Source organism: Notolepis coatsorum, assembly GCF_963971535.1.
Source record: "Notolepis coatsorum genome assembly, chromosome: 12".
NCBI classification, from domain to species: domain Eukaryota; kingdom Metazoa; phylum Chordata; class Actinopteri; order Aulopiformes; family Paralepididae; genus Notolepis; species Notolepis coatsorum.
In genome coordinates this window covers 26,534,175-26,551,879 of record NC_140176.1, presented here as the reverse complement: position 1 = coordinate 26,551,879, position 17,705 = coordinate 26,534,175, and positions in this window count along the sequence as shown.

Here is a 17,705-nt window from a genome sequence, read left to right as displayed (position 1 = left end):
ACCTCACCTGACGATACTTAGTGAGAAAGTAATACAAACCTCAACTGACGATACTTGGTGAGAAAGTAATACAAACCTCACATACATGACCATAGCCTATATCTGTCAAAACAATAAAACACAAAAGCTTGCACTTATTTACTTTGTCGTCCTTGGAACAGGAACACCAAGATCCCCGGATGGAGATGATGATCCACAGCCGGGCTCATCAGGGATTCAACCCCCCCCCCCCCCCACCAATGCATCATGCCAGGTAAGATACGTACTTAGATTAGTACTACTGAACTACTTCCAGGGCTGATGTGACGGGTAGGCAATCTGTTTTAAATGCTGCTGTTGCTCAATGATGATACTCCTCCATTGATCACTCAAGTGAAATGAAATTAAACGCACTTATATTTCCCCGCTGAACTGAGAGCGACTAGTGTACCTACCTGTCACAGCATCCCCGGCCTAACCGGGCCAGCCCCATGTCGTGGGGCCACCAGCAGTGTTGTCTTGTGTTCCGTTACTTACGTTATTGTTTTTGGTAGTTGGATTAAATGGAGTAAACTCCAACTACAGCACCGTTATTCAACATAAGGTTTTACAACAATACAAAGGTTTTGTATTCAATGAGAAAGTAATATAAACCTTACCTGACGATACTTGGTGAGAAAGTAATACAAACCTGACGATACTTAGTGAGAAAGTAATACAAACCTCACCTGACGATACTTAGTGAGAAAGTAATACAAACCTCACCTGACGATACTTAGTGAGACAGTAATACAAACCTCACCTGACGATACTTAGTGAGACAGTAATACAAACCTCAACTGACGATACTTAGTGAGAAAGTAATACAAACCTCACCTGACGATACTTGGTGAGAAAGTAATACAAACCTCACCTGACGATACTTTGTGAGAAAGTAATACAAACCTGACGATACTTAGTGAGAAAGTAATACATGACCATAGCCTATATCTGTCAAAACAATAAAACACAAAAGCTTGCACTTATTTACTTTGTCGTCCTTGGAACAGGAACACCAAGATCCCCGGACGGAGATGATGATCCACAGCCGGGCTCATCAGGGATTCAACCCCCCCATCAATGCATCATGCGGCATGCCAGGTAAGATGCGTACTTAGATTAGTAATACTGAACTACTTCCAGGGCTGATGTGACGGGTAGGCAATCTGTTTTAAATGCTGCTGTTGCTCAATGATGATACTCCTCCATTGATCACTCAAGTGAAATGAAATTAAACGCACTTATATTTTCCCGCTGAACTGAGAGCGACTAGTGTACCTACCTGTCACAGCATCCCCAGCCTAACCGGGCCAGCCCCATGTCGTGGGGCCACCAGCAGTGTTGTCTTGTGTTCCGTTACTTACGTTATTGTTTTTGGTAGTTGGATTAAATGGAGTAAGCTCCAACTACAGCACTGTTATTCAACATAAGGTTTTACAACAATACAAAGGTTTTGTATTCAATGAGAAAGTAATATAAACCTCACCTGATGATACTTGGTGAGAAAGTAATACAAACCTGACGATACTTAGTGAGAAAGTAATACAAACCTCACCTGACGATACTTAGTGAGAAAGTAATACAAACCTCACCTGACGATACTTAGTGAGACAGTAATACAAACCTCACCTGACGATACTTGGTGAGAAAGTAATACAAAACTCACGTACATGACCATAGCCTATATCTTGTCAAAACAATAAAACAAAAGCTTGCACTTATTTACTTTGTCGTCCTTGGAACAGGAACACCAAGATCCCCGGACGGAGATGATGATCCACAGCCGGGCTCATCAGGGATTCAACCCCCCCCCATCAATGCATCATGCAGCATGCCAGGTAAAATACGTACTTAGATTAGTAATACTCAACTACTTCCAGGGCTGATGTGACGGGTAGGCAATCTGTTTTAAATGCTGCTGTTGCTCAATGATGATACTCCACCATTGATCACTCAAGTGAAATGAAATTAAACGCACTTATATTTCCCCGCTGAACTGAGAGCGACTAGTGTACCTACCTGTCACAGCATCCCCAGCCTAACCGGGCCAGCCCCATGTCGTGGGGTCACAGCAGTGTTGTCTTGTGTTCCGTTACTTACGTTATTGTTTTTGGTAGTTGGATTGAATGGATTAAGCTCCAACTACAGCACTGTTATTCAACATAAGGTTTTACAACAATACAAAGGTTTTGTATTCAATGAGAAAGTAATATAAACCTCACCTGACGATACTTGGTGAGAAAGTAATACAAACCTGACGATACTTAGTGAGAAAGTAATACAAACCTCACCTGACGATACTTGGTGAGAAAGTAATACAAACCTGACGATACTTAGTGAGACAGTAATACAAACCTCACCTGATGATACTTGGTGAGAAAGTAATACAAACCTGACGATACTTGGTGAGAAAGTAATACAAACCTGACGATACTTAGTGAGAAAGTAATACAAACCTCACATACATGACCATAGCCTATATCTGTCAAAACAATAAAACGCAAAAGCTTGCACTTATTTACTTTGTCGTCCTTGGAACAGGAACACCAAGATCCCCGGACGGAGATGATGATCCACAGCCGGGCTCATCAGGGATTCAACCCCCCCACCAATGCATCATGCCAGGTAAGATACATACTTAGATTAGTACTACTGAATACTTCCAGGGCTGATGTGATGGGTAGGCAATCCGTTTTAAATGCTGCTGTTGCTCAATGATGATACTCCTCCATTGATCACTCAAGTGAAATGAAATTAAACGCACTTATATTTCCCCGCTGAACTGAGAGCGACTAGTGTACCTACCTGTCACAGCATCCCCAGCCTAACCGGGCCAGCCCCATGTCGTGGGGCCACCAGCAGTGTTGTCTTGTGTTCCGTTACTTACGTTATTGTTTTTGGTAGTTGGATTAAATGGAGTAAGCTCCAACTACAGCACCGTTATTCAACATAAGGTTTTACAACAATATAACGGCTTTGTATTCAATGAGAAAGTAATACAAACCTCACCTGACGATACTTAGTGAGACAGTAATACAAACCTCACCTGACGATACTTAGTGAGAAAGTAATACAAACCTCAACTGACGATACTTGGTGAGAAAGTAATACAAACCTCACATACATGACCATAGCCTATATCTGTCAAAACAATAAAACACAAAAGCTTGCACTTATTTACTTTGTCGTCCTTGGAACAGGAACACCAAGATCCCCGGATGGAGATGATGATCCACAGCCGGGCTCATCAGGGATTCAACCCCCCCCCCCACCAATGCATCATGCCAGGTAAGATACGTACTTAGATTAGTACTACTGAACTACTTCCAGGGCTGATGTGACGGGTAGGCAATCTGTTTTAAATGCTGCTGTTGCTCAATGATGATACTCCTCCATTGATCACTCAAGTGAAATGAAATTAAACGCACTTATATTTCCCCGCTGAACTGAGAGCGACTAGTGTACCTACCTGTCACAGCATCCCCGGCCTAACCGGGCCAGCCCCATGTCGTGGGGTCACAGCTGTCTTGCTGCGACAGTGCAGTGTTGTCTTGTGTTCTGTTACTTACGTTATTGTTTTTGGTAGTTGGATTAAATGGAGTAAGCTCCAACTACAGCACCGTTATTCAACATAAGGTTTTACAACAATACAAAGGTTTTGTATTCAATGAGAAAGTAATATAAACCTTACCTGACGATACTTGGTGAGAAAGTAATACAAACCTGACGATACTTAGTGAGAAAGTAATACAAACCTCACCTGACGATACTTAGTGAGAAAGTAATACAAACCTCACCTGACGATACTTAGTGAGACAGTAATACAAACCTCACCTGACGATACTTAGTGAGACAGTAATACAAACCTCAACTGACGATACTTAGTGAGAAAGTAATACAAACCTCACCTGACGATACTTGGTGAGAAAGTAATACAAACCTCACCTGACGATACTTTGTGAGAAAGTAATACAAACCTGACGATACTTAGTGAGAAAGTAATACATGACCATAGCCTATATCTGTCAAAACAATAAAACACAAAAGCTTGCACTTATTTACTTTGTCGTCCTTGGAACAGGAACACCAAGATCCCCGGACGGAGATGATGATCCACAGCCGGGCTCATCAGGGATTCAACCCCCCCATCAATGCATCATGCGGCATGCCAGGTAAGATGCGTACTTAGATTAGTAATACTGAACTACTTCCAGGGCTGATGTGACGGGTAGGCAATCTGTTTTAAATGCTGCTGTTGCTCAATGATGATACTCCTCCATTGATCACTCAAGTGAAATGAAATTAAACGCACTTATATTTTCCCGCTGAACTGAGAGCGACTAGTGTACCTACCTGTCACAGCATCCCCAGCCTAACCGGGCCAGCCCCATGTCGTGGGGCCACCAGCAGTGTTGTCTTGTGTTCCGTTACTTACGTTATTGTTTTTGGTAGTTGGATTAAATGGAGTAAGCTCCAACTACAGCACTGTTATTCAACATAAGGTTTTACAACAATACAAAGGTTTTGTATTCAATGAGAAAGTAATATAAACCTCACCTGATGATACTTGGTGAGAAAGTAATACAAACCTGACGATACTTAGTGAGAAAGTAATACAAACCTCACCTGACGATACTTAGTGAGAAAGTAATACAAACCTCACCTGACGATACTTAGTGAGACAGTAATACAAACCTCACCTGACGATACTTGGTGAGAAAGTAATACAAAACTCACGTACATGACCATAGCCTATATCTTGTCAAAACAATAAAACAAAAGCTTGCACTTATTTACTTTGTCGTCCTTGGAACAGGAACACCAAGATCCCCGGACGGAGATGATGATCCACAGCCGGGCTCATCAGGGATTCAACCCCCCCCCATCAATGCATCATGCGGCATGCCAGGTAAGATACGTACTTAGATTAGTAATACTCAACTACTTCCAGGGCTGATGTGACGGGTAGGCAATCTGTTTTAAATGCTGCTGTTGCTCAATGATGATACTCCACCATTGATCACTCAAGTGAAATGAAATTAAACGCACTTATATTTCCCCGCTGAACTGAGAGCGACTAGTGTACCTACCTGTCACAGCATCCCCAGCCTAACCGGGCCAGCCCCATGTCGTGGGGCCACCAGCAGTGTTGTCTTGTGTTCCGTTACTTACGTTATTGTTTTTGGTAGTTGGATTGAATGGATTAAGCTCCAACTACAGCACTGTTATTCAACATAAGGTTTTACAACAATACAAAGGTTTTGTATTCAATGAGAAAGTAATATAAACCTCACCTGACGATACTTGGTGAGAAAGTAATACAAACCTGACGATACTTAGTGAGACAGTAATACAAACCTCACCTGATGATACTTGGTGAGAAAGTAATACAAACCTGACGATACTTGGTGAGAAAGTAATACAAACCTGACGATACTTAGTGAGAAAGTAATACAAACCTCACATACATGACCATAGCCTATATCTGTCAAAACAATAAAACGCAAAAGCTTGCACTTATTTACTTTGTCGTCCTTGGAACAGGAACACCAAGATCCCCGGACGGAGATGATGATCCACAGCCGGGCTCATCAGGGATTCAACCCCCCCACCAATGCATCATGCCAGGTAAGATACATACTTAGATTAGTAATACTGAATACTTCCAGGGCTGATGTGATGGGTAGGCAATCCGTTTTAAATGCTGCTGTTGCTCAATGATGATACTCCTCCATTGATCACTCAAGTGAAATGAAATTAAACGCACTTATATTTCCCCGCTGAACTGAGAGCGACTAGTGTACCTACCTGTCACAGCATCCCCAGCCTAACCGGGCCAGCCCCATGTCGTGGGGTCACAGCCGTCTTGCTGCGACAGTGCAGTGTTGTCTTGTGTTCTGTTACTTAAGTTATTGTTTTTGGTAGTTGGATTAAATGGAGTAAGCTCCAACTACAGCACCGTTATTCAACATAAGGTTTTACAACAATACAAAGGTTTTGTATTCAATGAGAAAGTAATATAAACCTCACCTGACGATACGTAGTGAGAAAGTAATACAAACCTCAACTGACCATACTTAGTGAGAAAGTAATACAAACCTCACCTGACGATACTTGGTGAGAAAGTAATACAAACCTCACATACATGACCATAGCCTATATCTGTCAAAACAATAAAACACAAAAGCTTGCACTTATTTACTTTGTCGTCCTTGGAACAGGAACACCAAGATCCCCGGACGGAGATGATGATCCACAGCCGGGCTCATCAGGGATTCAACCCCCCCATCAATGCATCATGCGGCATGCCAGGTAAGATACGTACTTAGATTAGTAATACTGAACTACTTCCAGGGCTGATGTGACGGGTAGGCAATCTGTTTTAAATGCTGCTGTTGCTCAATGATGATACTCCTCCATTGATCACTCAAGTGAAATGAAATTAAACGCACTTATATTTCCCCGCTGAACTGAGAGCGACTAGTGTACCTACCTGTCACAGCATCCCCAGCCTAACCGGGCCAGCCCCATGTCGTGGGGCCACCAGCAGTGTTGTCTTGTGTTCCGTTACTTAAGTTATTGTTTTTGGTAGTTGGATTAAATGGAGTAAGCTCCAACTACAGCACTGTTATTCAACATAAGGTTTTACAACCATACAAAGGTTTTGTATTCAATGAGAAAGTAATATAAACCTCACCTGATGATACTTGGTGAGAAAGTAATACAAACCTGACGATACTTAGTGAGAAAGTAATACAAACCTCACCTGACCATACTTAGTGAGAAAGTAATACAAACCTCACCTGACGATACTTGGTGAGAAAGTAATACAAACCTCACATACATGACCATAGCCTATATCTGTCAAAACAATAAAACACAAAAGCTTGCACTTATTTACTTTGTCGTCCTTGGAACAGGAACACCAAGATCCCCGGATGGAGATGATGATCCACAGCCGGGCCCAACAGGGATTCAACCCCCCCACCAATGCATCATGCCAGGTAAGATACGTACTTAGATTAGTACTACTGAACTACTTCCAGGGCTGATGTGACGGGTAGGCAATCTGTTTTAAATGCTGCTGTTGCTCAATGATGATACTCCTCCATTGATCACTCAAGTGAAATGAAATTAAACGCACTTATATTTCCCCGCTGAACTGAGAGCGACTAGTGTACCTACCTGTCACAGCATCCCCAGCCTAACCGGGCCAGCCCCATGTCGTGGGGCCACCAGCAGTGTTGTCTTGTGTTCCGTTACTTACGTTATTGTTTTTGGTAGTTGGATTAAATGGATTAAGCTCCAACTACAGCACTGTTATTCAACATAAGGTTTTACAACAATACAAATGTTTTGTATTCAATGAGAAAGTAATATAAACCTCACCTCACGATACTTGGTGAGAAAGTAATACAAACCTGACGATACTTAGTGAGAAAGTAATACAAACCTCACCTGACGATACTTGGTGAGAAAGTAATACAAACCTGACGATACTTAGTGAGACAGTAATACAAACCTCACCTGATGATACTTGGTGAGAAAGTAATACAAACCTGACGATACTTGGTGAGAAAGTAATACAAACCTGACGATACTTAGTGACACAGTAATACAAACCTCACCTGACTATACTTAGTGAGACAGTAATACAAACCTCACCTGATGATACTTGGTGAGAAAGTAATACAAACCTGACGATACTTAGTGAGAAAGTAATACAAACCTCACATACATGACCATAGCCTATATCTGTCAAAACAATAAAACGCAAAAGCTTGCACTTATTTACTTTGTCGTCCTTGGAACAGGAACACCAAGATCCCCGGACGGAGATGATGATCCACAGCCGGGCTCATCAGGGATTCAACCCCCCCATCAATGCATCAATGCATCATGCAGCATGCCAGGTAAGATACGTACTTAGATTAGTAATACTGAACTACTTCCAGGGCTGATGTGACGGGTAGGCAATCTGTTTTAAATGCTGCTGTTGCTCAATGATGATACTCCTCCATTGATCACTCAAGTGAAATGAAATTAAACGCACTTATATTTCCCCGCTGAACTGAGAGCGACTAGTGTACCTACCTGTCACAGCATCCCCAGCCTAACCGGGCCAGCCCCATGTCGTGGGGCTACCAGCAGTGTTGTCTTGTGTTCCGTTACTTACGTTATTGTTTTTGGTAGTTGGATTAAATGGAGTAAGCTCCAACTACAGCACCGTTATTCAACATAAGGTTTTACAACAATACAAAGGTTTTGTATTCAATGAGAAGGTAATATAAACCTCACCTGACGATACGTAGTGAGAAAGTAATACAAACCTCAACTGACCATACTTGGTGAGAAAGTAATACAAACCTCACCTGACGATACTTGGTGAGAAAGTAATACAAACCTCACATACATGACCATAGCCTATATCTGTCAAAACAATAAAACACAAAAGCTTGCACTTATTTACTTTGTCGTCCTTGGAACAGGAACACCAAGATCCCCGGATGGAGATGATGATCCACAGCCGGGCCCATCAGGGATTCAACCCCCCCATCAATGCATCATGCCAGGTAAGATACGTACTTAGATTAGTACTACTGAACTACTTCCAGGGCTGATGTGACGGGTAGGCAATCTGTTTTAAATGCTGCTGTTGCTCAATGATGATACTCCTCCATTGATCACTCAAGTGAAATGAAATTAAACGCACTTATATTTCCCCGCTGAACTGAGAGCGACTAGTGTACCTACCTGTCACAGCATCCCCAGCCTAACCGGGCCAGCCCCATGTCGTGGGGTCACAGCTGTCTTGCTGCGACAGTGCAGTGTTGTCTTGTGTTCCGTTACTTACGTTATTGTTTTTGGTAGTTGGATTAAATGAAGTAAGCTCCAACTACAGCACCGTTATTCAACATAAGGTTTTACAACAATACAAAGGTTTTGTATTCAATGAGAAAGTAATATAAACCTCACCTGACGATACGTAGTGAGAAAGTAATACAAACCTCAACTGACCATACTTAGTGAGAAAGTAATACAAACCTCACCTGACGATACTTGGTGAGAAAGTAATACAAACCTCACAGACATGACCATAGCCTATATCTGTCAAAACAATAAAACGCAAAAGCTTGCACTTATTTACTTTGTCGTACTTGGAACAGGAACACCAAGATCCCCGGACGGAGATGATGATCCACAACCGGGCTCATCAGGGATTCAACCCCCCCCCCCCCCCCCCCCCCCCCATCAATGCATGCCAGGTAAGATACGTACTTAGATTAGTAATACTGAACTACTTCCAGGGCTGATGTGACGGGTAGGCAATCTGTTTTAAATGCTGCTGTTGCTCAATGATGATACTCCTCCATTGATCACTCAAGTGAAATGAAATTAAACGCACTTATATTTCCCCGCTGAACTGAGAGCGACTAGTGTACCTACCTGTCACAGCATCCCCAGCCTAACCGGGCCAGCCCCATGTCGTGGGGTCACAGCCGTCTTGCTGCGACAGTGCAGTGTTGTCTTGTGTTCTGTTACTTAAGTTATTGTTTTTGGTAGTTGGATTAAATGGAGTAAGCTCCAACTACAGCACCGTTATTCAACATAAGGTTTTACAACAATACAAAGGTTTTGTATTCAATGAGAAAGTAATATAAACCTCACCTGACGATACGTAGTGAGAAAGTAATACAAACCTCAACTGACCATACTTAGTGAGAAAGTAATACAAACCTGACGATACTTGGTGAGAAAGTAATACAAACCTCACCTGACGATACTTAGTGAGAAAGTAATACAAACCTCACCTGACGATACTTGGTGAGAAAGTAATACAAACCGGACATACATGACCATAGGCTATATCTGTCAAAACAATGAAACACAAAAGCTTGCACTTATTTACTTTGTCGTCCTTGGAACAGGAACACCAAGATCCCCGGACGGAGATGATGATCCACAGCCGGGCTCATCAGGGATTCAACCCCCCCATCAATGCATCATGCGGCATGCCAGGTAAGATACGTACTTAGATTAGTAATACTGAACTACTTCCAGGGCTGATGTGACGGGTAGGCAATCTGTTTTAAATGCTGCTGTTGCTCAATGATGATACTCCTCCATTGATCACTCAAGTGAAATGAAATTAAACGCACTTATATTTCCCCGCTGAACTGAGAGCGACTAGTGTACCTACCTGTCACAGCATCCCCAGCCTAACCGGGCCAGCCCCATGTCGTGGGGCCACCAGCAGTGTTGTCTTGTGTTCCGTTACTTACGTTATTGTTTTTGGTAGTTGGATTAAATGGAGTAAGCTCCAACTACAGCACTGTTATTCAACATAAGGTTTTACAACCATACAAAGGTTTTGTATTCAATGAGAAAGTAATATAAACCTCACCTGATGATACTTGGTGAGAAAGTAATACAAACCTGACGATACTTAGTGAGAAAGTAATACAAACCTCACCTGACCATACTTAGTGAGAAAGTAATACAAACCTCACCTGACGATACTTGGTGAGAAAGTAATACAAACCTCACATACATGACCATAGCCTATATCTGTCAAAACAATAAAACACAAAAGCTTGCACTTATTTACTTTGTCGTCCTTGGAACAGGAACACCAAGATCCCCGGATGGAGATGATGATCCACAGCCGGGCCCAACAGGGATTCAACCCCCCCACCAATGCATCATGCCAGGTAAGATACGTACTTAGATTAGTACTACTGAACTACTTCCAGGGCTGATGTGACGGGTAGGCAATCTGTTTTAAATGCTGCTGTTGCTCAATGATGATACTCCTCCATTGATCACTCAAGTGAAATGAAATTAAACGCACTTATATTTCCCCGCTGAACTGAGAGCGACTAGTGTACCTACCTGTCACAGCATCCCCAGCCTAACCGGGCCAGCCCCATGTCGTGGGGCCACCAGCAGTGTTGTCTTGTGTTCCGTTACTTACGTTATTGTTTTTGGTAGTTGGATTAAATGGATTAAGCTCCAACTACAGCACTGTTATTCAACATAAGGTTTTACAACAATACAAATGTTTTGTATTCAATGAGAAAGTAATATAAACCTCACCTCACGATACTTGGTGAGAAAGTAATACAAACCTGACGATACTTAGTGAGAAAGTAATACAAACCTCACCTGACGATACTTGGTGAGAAAGTAATACAAACCTGACGATACTTAGTGAGACAGTAATACAAACCTCACCTGATGATACTTGGTGAGAAAGTAATACAAACCTGACGATACTTGGTGAGAAAGTAATACAAACCTGACGATACTTAGTGACACAGTAATACAAACCTCACCTGACTATACTTAGTGAGACAGTAATACAAACCTCACCTGATGATACTTGGTGAGAAAGTAATACAAACCTGACGATACTTAGTGAGAAAGTAATACAAACCTCACATACATGACCATAGCCTATATCTGTCAAAACAATAAAACGCAAAAGCTTGCACTTATTTACTTTGTCGTCCTTGGAACAGGAACACCAAGATCCCCGGACGGAGATGATGATCCACAGCCGGGCTCATCAGGGATTCAACCCCCCCATCAATGCATCAATGCATCATGCAGCATGCCAGGTAAGATACGTACTTAGATTAGTAATACTGAACTACTTCCAGGGCTGATGTGACGGGTAGGCAATCTGTTTTAAATGCTGCTGTTGCTCAATGATGATACTCCTCCATTGATCACTCAAGTGAAATGAAATTAAACGCACTTATATTTCCCCGCTGAACTGAGAGCGACTAGTGTACCTACCTGTCACAGCATCCCCAGCCTAACCGGGCCAGCCCCATGTCGTGGGGCTACCAGCAGTGTTGTCTTGTGTTCCGTTACTTACGTTATTGTTTTTGGTAGTTGGATTAAATGGAGTAAGCTCCAACTACAGCACCGTTATTCAACATAAGGTTTTACAACAATACAAAGGTTTTGTATTCAATGAGAAGGTAATATAAACCTCACCTGACGATACGTAGTGAGAAAGTAATACAAACCTCAACTGACCATACTTGGTGAGAAAGTAATACAAACCTCACCTGACGATACTTGGTGAGAAAGTAATACAAACCTCACATACATGACCATAGCCTATATCTGTCAAAACAATAAAACACAAAAGCTTGCACTTATTTACTTTGTCGTCCTTGGAACAGGAACACCAAGATCCCCGGATGGAGATGATGATCCACAGCCGGGCCCATCAGGGATTCAACCCCCCCATCAATGCATCATGCCAGGTAAGATACGTACTTAGATTAGTACTACTGAACTACTTCCAGGGCTGATGTGACGGGTAGGCAATCTGTTTTAAATGCTGCTGTTGCTCAATGATGATACTCCTCCATTGATCACTCAAGTGAAATGAAATTAAACGCACTTATATTTCCCCGCTGAACTGAGAGCGACTAGTGTACCTACCTGTCACAGCATCCCCAGCCTAACCGGGCCAGCCCCATGTCGTGGGGTCACAGCTGTCTTGCTGCGACAGTGCAGTGTTGTCTTGTGTTCCGTTACTTACGTTATTGTTTTTGGTAGTTGGATTAAATGGAGTAAGCTCCAACTACAGCACCGTTATTCAACATAAGGTTTTACAACAATACAAAGGTTTTGTATTCAATGAGAAAGTAATATAAACCTCACCTGACGATACTTAGTGAGAAAGTAATACAAACCTGACGATACGTAGTGAGAAAGTAATACAAACCTGACGATACTTAGTGAGAAAGTAATACAAACCTCACCTGACGATACTTGGTGAGAAAGTAATACAAACCTGACGATACTTAGTGAGAAAGTAATACAAACCTCACCTGACGATACTTGGTGAGAAAGTAATACAAACCTGATGATACTTAGTGAGACAGTAATACAAACCTCACCTGATGATACTTGGTGAGAAAGTAATACAAACCTGACGATACTTGGTGAGAAAGTAATACAAACCTGACGATACTTAGTGAGACAGTAATACAAACCTCACCTGACTATACTTAGTGAGACAGTAATACAAACCTCACCTGATGATACTTGGTGAGAAAGTAATACAAACCTGACGATACTTAGTGAGAAAGTAATACAAACCTCACATACATGACCATAGCCTATATCTGTCAAAACAATAAAACGCAAAAGCTTGCACTTATTTACTTTGTCGTCCTTGGAACAGGAACACCAAGATCCCCGGACGGAGATGATGATCCACAGCCGGGCTCATCAGGGATTCAACCCCCCCCATCAATGCATCATGCGGCATGCCAGGTAAGATACGTACTTAGATTAGTAATACTCAACTACTTCCAGGGCTGATGTGACGGGTAGGCAATCTGTTTTAAATGCTGCTGTTGCTCAATGATGATACTCCTCCATTGATCACTCAAGTGAAGTGAAATGAAATTAAACGCACTTATATTTCCCCGCTGAACTGAGAGCGACTAGTGTACCTACCTGTCACAGCATCCCCAGCCTAACCGGGCCAGCCCCATGTCGTGGGGCCACCAGCAGTGTTGTCTTGTTTTCCGTTACTTAAGTTATTGTTTTTGGTAGTTGGATTAAATGGATTAAGCTCCAACTACAGCACTGTTATTCAACATAAGGTTTTACAACAATACAAAGGTTTTGTATTCAATGAGAAAGTAATACAAACCTCACCTGATGATACTTGGTGAGAAAGTAATACAAACCTGACGATACTTGGTGAGAAAGTAATACAAACCTGACGATACTTAGTGAGACAGTAATACAAACCTCACCTGACTATACTTAGTGAGACAGTAATACAAACCTCACCTGATGATACTTGGTGAGAAAGTAATACAAACCTGACGATACTTAGTGAGAAAGTAATACAAACCTCACATACATGACCATAGCCTATATCTGTCAAAACAATAAAACGCAAAAGCTTGCACTTATTTACTTTGTCGTCCTTGGAACAGGAACACCAAGATCCCCGGACGGAGATGATGATCCACAGCCGGGCTCATCAGGGATTCAACCCCCCCCATCAATGCATCATGCGGCATGCCAGGTAAGATACGTACTTAGATTAGTAATACTGAACTACTTCCAGGGCTGATGTGACGGGTAGGCAATCTGTTTTAAATGCTGCTGTTGCTCAATGATGATACTCCTCCATTGATCACTCAAGTGAAGTGAAATGAAATTAAACGCACTTATATTTCCCCGCTGAACTGAGAGCGACTAGTGTACCTACCTGTCACAGCATCCCCAGCCTAACCGGGCCAGCCCCATGTCGTGGGGTCACCAGCAGTGTTGTCTTGTGTTCCGTTACTTACGTTATTGTTTTTGGTAGTTGGATTAAATGGAGTAAGCTCCAACTACAGCACTGTTATTCAACATAATGTTTTACAACAATACAAAGGTTTTTTATTCAATGAGAAAGTAATATAAACCTCACCTGATGATACTTGGTGAGAAAGTAATACAAACCTGACGATACTTAGTGAGAAAGTAATACAAACCTCACCTGACGATACTTAGTGAGACAGTAATACAAACCTCACCTGACGATACTTGGTGAGAAAGTAATACAAAACTCACGTACATGACCATAGCCTATATCTTGTCAAAACAATAAAACAAAAGCTTGCACTTATTTACTTTGTCGTCCTTGGAACAGGAACACCAAGATCCCCGGACGGAGATGATGATCCACAGCCGGGCCCATCAGGGATTCAACCCCCCCACCAATGCATCATGCCAGGTAAGATACATACTTAGATTAGTACTACTGAACTACTTCCAGGGCTGATGTGATGGGTAGGCAATCCGTTTTAAATGCTGCTGTTGCTCAATGATGATACTCCTCCATTGATCACTCAAGTGAAATGAAATTAAACGCACTTATATTTCCCCGCTGAACTGAGAGCGACTAGTGTACCTACCCGTCACAGCATCCCCAGCCTAACCGGGCCAGCCCCATGTCGTGGGGTCACAGCTGTCTTGCTGCGACAGTGCAGTGTTGTCTTGTGTTCCGTTACTTACGTTATTGTTTTTGGTAGTTGGATTAAATGAAGTAAGCTCCAACTACAGCACCGTTATTCAACATAAGGTTTTACAACAATACAAAGGTTTTGTATTCAATGAGAGTAATATAAACCTCACCTGACGATACTTTGTGAGAAAGTAATACAAACATCACATACATGACCATAGCCTATATCTGTCAAAACAATAAAACACAAAAGCTTGCACTTATTTACTTTGTCGTCCTTGGAACAGGAACACCAAGATCCCCGGATGGAGATGATGATCCACAGCCGGGCCCAACAGGGATTCAACCCCCCCACCAATGCATCATGCCAGGTAAGATACGTACTTAGATTAGTACTACTGAACTACTTCCAGGGCTGATGTGACGGGTAGGCAATCTGTTTTAAATGCTGCTGTTGCTCAATGATGATACTCCTCCATTGATCACTCGAGTGAAATGAAATTAAACGCACTTATATTTCCCCGCTGAACTGAGAGCGACTAGTGTACCTACCTGTCACAGCATCCCCAGCCTAACCGGGCCAGCCCCATGTCTTGGGGTCACAGCCGTCTTGCTGCGACAGTGCAGTGTTGTCTTGTGTTCTGTTACTTACGTTATTGTTTTTGGTAGTTGGATTAAATGGAGTAAGCGCCAACTACAGCACCGTTATTCAACATAAGGTTTTACAACAATACAAAGGTTTTGTATTCAATGAGAAAGTAATATAAACCTCACCTGACGATACGTAGTGAGAAAGTAATACAAACCTCAACTGACCATACTTAGTGAGAAAGTAATACAAACCTCACCTGACGATACTTGGTGAGAAAGTAATACAAACCTCACATACATGACCATAGCCTATATCTGTCAAAACAATAAAACGCAAAAGCTTGCACTTATTTACTTTGTCGTACTTGGAACAGGAACACCAAGATCCCCGGACGGAGATGATGATCCACAGCCGGGCTCATCAGGGATTCAACCCCCCCCCCCATCAATGCATCATGCGGCATGCCAGGTAAGATACGTACTTAGATTAGTAATACTGAACTACTTCCAGGGCTGATGTGACGGGTAGGCAATCTGTTTTAAATGCTGCTGTTGCTCAATGATGATACTCCTCCATTGATCACTCAAGTGAAATGAAATTAAACGCACTTATATTTCCCCGCTGAACTGAGAGCGACTAGTGTACCTACCTGTCACAAGCACACTCCATTCACTGAATGGCATGTCGGCCCAGCTGCTTCGACCCTAGTTAAAATTAGGTCCTGTAGAGTAGATAAAAGACATTTTCAATTTAGCCCCCCCCCCCCTAGCCTATTGAGAAAGTTGGCTGCAGCAGGTTGACTAGGCTTTATTTTTTCTTTCCCCTAATGTAAGCACTTTTCTAGTACGCTTTACATCAGTTATTTTATTGGCCGTATAAGGTCCTGCTATATTTGTGAATAATGGGATGCAAAATTTCCCCACTAGCCTACCCCAAAATGTATTTATAGCCTACATGGGCAATATTATATATTTTTCTAGCAGTCTGATCGATGTGCATCTTTGCCATTTCAATGAACACTAAAACATCTGCATTCATATTTTATTTTCAGCAAGCGAATCTCAATCAAGCGAATCGACAGAACCAGCTCGGCCTCGCCATGGTGTCGCTCATCCGCGGCCCGAAGTGTCTTCCATCCTACAAAATCAAGAGGACGTCCTGTCAGTTCTGCGAGGCGTCTCGAAGTTTCATTCAAACTGTTCAACTTTAAACGAAACACTGAACACGGTCAACGAAACGTTGAAAAATATGAATAAAAAAATTATTTAACTGACTTGTTTTACATTCCTTATATATTCATATTATTCGCCATTTCAAACGTTTATCTATACAGTTTAGCTATACAAATGACCTACTTGCCATAGTTACTTACTGCCTCATAAGCGGGAGATTAACAGATGCCGAGTGACGGCACCTTCATCATTTGGTGCGTCTTCTGGCATTTCTTCCATGGGAGGCATGTGCACGGGCAGTGGCACGCCACGTTTCATGGCCACATTATGCAGCATACAGCATGCCATTATCATGAGACGAACCTTCTCCGGGGCATACAGCAGTTTCCCACCAGTGGTATCGAGGCACAGCACAGCCATCTGCCCTTCAGCGCTCCAAATGTGCGCTCTACAATGGAACAAGTGCGTTGTGCATCATGTAGTTATACAAGTGCTGCGCTCCTGTCTCTGGGTGTACAAGTGGGTTCATGAGCCATGGAGCGAGGGCATAACCCCGGTCACATAAGGGCAATTATATTTATATTGATTTCTATAAAGGGTCAATTGGATGTTTTCCAAGTATTTAACTTGCCAATCAGCCACCCGCAAGACGTATTCCCACTATGCTGTTCTGCAGTATAAAGGAGTCGTGTGATCCCCCTGGCCAACGGGCCACGACATTCAGAATGTGGCAGTTTGCATCTTGATATTACCTGCACATTAATGGAGTGATGCAGCTTACGGTTGAGGAATGGATATGGATTCTTGATTTCCATCTGTTGGTTGGCATTATACGGAAACTATCTACTGTGGTAGTATGGATGCTATAATGGCTTTCAGCACCCTTGGAAGCGGAGTAGGTTGGGAAATACCTAACCTGTGGCTA